This window comes from Petaurus breviceps, unplaced genomic scaffold, assembly GCF_028583685.1.
Source record: "Petaurus breviceps papuanus isolate PSGF00001 unplaced genomic scaffold, PetGlider_PUasm1.0 126, whole genome shotgun sequence".
In the NCBI taxonomy this organism is placed as follows: domain Eukaryota; kingdom Metazoa; phylum Chordata; class Mammalia; order Diprotodontia; family Petauridae; genus Petaurus; species Petaurus breviceps.
The window spans coordinates 49,012,295-49,016,289 of NW_027185655.1; the positions used below are offsets into that span (position 1 = coordinate 49,012,295).

Here is a 3,995-nt window from a genome sequence, read left to right on the forward strand (position 1 = left end):
CCCAGACTGTGGTGTAGGGGTAGAGGCTTTGGAACTGTGCTGTGCCTGGAACCCAGACTGGGATGTCCCTCCCCATGTAAGGCTGGGGGAGGGCAAGTCATTCCAGTATTGGGGTGGTGTGGACCAGAGACAGAGGGATGCCTACATGGGGACCTAGGCAGGAGCCAGGAGTGATCAACCCCTATACCTGTAAGAGCTCAAAATTCATCCCCAAGGCAAGATGAAAACTTTATAGCAGGGCAGGAATACTGGGTGTGCTTTCCTGCCATGTTCCCCTGGGATGGTTTGGGATCCAGGGGGTGGAGTTGTCTATGGTGGGAGGGGGGAAGAGCTGTAACCCCTGTCAACCGACCCTGTTGACTTTGTCACTCAGCTGCTTGTCAGGACTTGGAAGTGAGGACTGGAGCAGTGTTAAGACTGGGACTTGCCTCATTATAGCATGTCTGTACCTGAGAGTGCCAGGTAAAAACCTACAACTGAGAAGAAAGGGAAAGGAGTAAGGATTAATATAGCACAACAGTGGGACTATAGGTAGTGTGGGAAGAAGGACACACTCCCATGAGGACTTTTACTTGGACATTTTTGTTTAGGATTGAGGTAGGAGTAGCTGGTCGCTCACTCCCCAAAGATTTTGACCCTCAAAGAAAGTATAGGGTGGGGAATATGCTGTTGTGTTATAAACTTTGTGTTTCTTTAAAGCCGTGTGGCCACCCTAGTAATAAGTTTATGTGGATATGTATTTTGCAAATGTGAAGTTCATGATGTGTCTATTTTGTAATTATTCCTTTTGTATTGATATGGGAATTTTGTTGATCTGATCTATTCATACATATATGTATATCTATATATAGATATACATATATATTTTTTCATGAAAACATTATTAGGAAACAAACAGGTTTTAATATATGAACAGCAAATTTGTTCTGGAAACATGTGAAAATCTTAAGAAGAGTTGTTTCTTTTGCCACCTGTTGGCAATATGCCCCTGGTTCCTTAATTTTAAGTATTTTGTTACTCTCTCAACACTTCAACAATGCATGATCTCATCCATGAGGTAACTCCCTCTATTAGTGCTGATACTAACCCATCTTTACAGTCTCTTCCTCTGAATCTTTTCCCTGGTCTCTCACAGAGGTTCTCCATATACCTGCCTAGTATGATAGAGACCATTGTCTGCTTTACACATTTTGTGGGTACCAGTCTATCAATTATGTGCTTTTCTGTTACTCCCTAAAGATTGTTCCATGACTGGTCCATCACAGTTTTCCCTTTTACGCTGTTTGTCTTCAACACAGTCATTAGTGGAAATATATATATATATTCACTTTCCCATCACCTATCCCTTATTTACACCTGGGTTCCTGGAAAACTTCAATTCTTCAGAGATCAAAGCGTTCCAAGATTTTGAACATATAGGATGCTTGGAAGAACGTTTGTGTAGGAAAGACGATCATATTTTATAATATATTTCAGGGAGAGGAAAGTAACACAAGATGGAAAAAATATGGCTACTATAAACCCCCCATTGCAAATGTGGTTCAGAGAACATTGAAAGCTCTTAAAATACATGCCTATTTTCACATATTTACAAAAATTTTTATCTTTTACTATGTACAATAAAATACTGTTTACTTATGTTGGAAGATTAAATTTATGTAGGGCTTGAAAAGACATCCCAAAGGGTATAATCAAGTATTCTATTTTGGCTTTTGTTTTAATGAAGAGATGCCTAAATATAGTCTGTATTGAATTCAAAAGTTTCATCTTCAAAAAATTCCTAAGATGCAAAAGGCATTTGAACACAAGACATTCCTTTTTTCAACGTGTACCTACTTGTATACAAATATGAGCTCCAAACTTGCTCAGGGAGCCACCACAGATACCACAGAGTAATCAGAAAGCAATCCAGGTTTAATTCTTCCCCTTTTGCTAATGCAAAGCCTGTCCCTGTGACTTACCAACTTTTTAAATTTGGGACCCATTTTATTGGGTCAAATCCAGCGCACAGACAAAGCAAATGTTTCATTCTTCTTGAATATCCCTAGAGCAATTAAGGGATCTCTATGTCCATTATGTAAATCTGAATCAGGTCAGACACAATGTTATCAATGACTGGCTGGGTAACGTCTTCACTAAAATCCTGACACCAGGGCTTTTCTGCCTGGGTATCAGCAGGCACCTCCACTCCAAAGCATGGCAAGGCAAGATAGAGCACTGCTACAGCTTTGTGCTGGGTGGGATACTGAAGGCATAATGCTGTGTGACAGCTGTCCCACAGCAGCGCCCTGGCTGCCAGACAGATGGAAGTTCTATCCCAGCTGTGACAGTACATCCAATTCTTTAAAGAAATAAGGTAATGGAGCAGATATTTGTGGGAATGCTGGAAGGAAACCGGGAAATGCAAAACTCTCACAATGAGTAATTCACAGTGAACAATGCTCTCCCTCAAGTCCCAGAATCTGAAGTCTAACTCCAAAGGTTAACTCTTGGGATTTAAATACCTGTGAGAGACATTGTCTCTTGTCCTGAGATACTGTTCCTCCACTTTACCTGCCAATTAAATGGCTGACATAGCTATAAAGTAAGGGTGATGTGCATCTAATTTGAAAAAAAAAATATGGTAAATGGTACAGGCTGTGGCAATTGGAATAGACTGCATCCTAGGCTTGACACTGGCCTCCATGATGAGCCTTTGAAGTGGACTCTGGCCTTGGGGAATGGGTGTTCCTCTTTACTCACTTCTTCAGTCTCTGAAATGCTCTTGCTCTGTCTTGGCTCTATGCCCAACACCGCCACCCCTAATGTATATCTGGCCACTTGGGCCTCTCAATGCCAAACTAAAATCCAATTCAAGTAACAAGGAAGGACAAAATGAGATGGACCAAAGGAGAAAGAAACACACACTACAACTATGAGGTCTTTGTAGGAATGATCTACACATATATCATGGGAACCTTAAAACTATGACATGTTGGCATTCACAACAGATTTCCTTCAGGATATTTTATATCTTTTCAGTCACCCGATTGCCTAAAAGGTACAGGGAAAACAAGATTCCACTGTGTTGAGTGTTTTTTTGGACACTAAAGAAGACTTTGACTTCACAGATTAGAACACCATCACTTAAGGGCTCTCTTCCAATGAGGAGTCTCTCGTAAGTATGCTAATGCTTGATTTCTTGATGAATGAAATCAGAGATACTGCTGATAAACAATACTTCAGTTTTAACATCAAACAAAGGATAAAACATAAGAGGGATGCTCTCCAAAGGTTCCCATCAGTGTCATGGAAGATGGTTTGTACAGAGTCAAAGAGGTGTACAGTGAGGTCCTCTGACATTTCTGTTTGTGGATAATATTGTGTTGATTACATCAAGTCTAAGAATATTATGGAACTTCTATATGGTAAAAAAAAAAAAAGGATGAAAAATTACTATTGTCCAGAATATGTTATACACTTGGATGGCCAGGCCACTGAATCAGTTCATCAGTTCAGATACATGAAACAGACATTGTTGGACAAGTTGGGCTGACAATCACATAGTCAGAAGAAGTTAGACTGGAACTATATTTGTGAAAATCTGCAGGGGCTTCATTTTGCATTTTCAGCATCAACAGTATCCAATGAATAGGTCAGGTTGAAGCTGCTAACAGTTGTTTCCTTTGGTACAAAGCCCCTCATGGAGGCAGTGCCAGGCTGGCCTCCGGGGGTGGCCATGGCCTAGGAGAGGAGGAAGAGGAGGAAAAAGGGCTGGAGCTAGTCCCTCTGGGGAGACCTCTTGGGGGTTGTGCGGGGATACTGTTCTATTTTGGGGTCATGGTAGTGCCTCTTTGCGTGGCCCAGGGCTGTCTGCAGTTGCTGCTGGTGGGCTCTGAGCCTGAGCTGGGGTGCTGGGAGCCTTAGAGGGCCATGTTCATGAAGCGGGTGGGCTGCAAAAGCCAGGCCATTGGCTCAAGAAGTCCCTGTCGGCTCTGGAAGCCCAAGAGCAGGAG

The 3,995-nt window shown here is 42.0% G+C and overlaps 1 pseudogene; it reads right to left on the reverse strand.

Moving 5' to 3' along the window:
- Window positions 1-2,053: 2,053 nt before the first annotated feature.
- Window positions 2,054-3,995, reverse strand: part of LOC138170824 (cyclin-Q-like) — a 35,870-nt pseudogene continuing 33,928 nt past the window's right edge.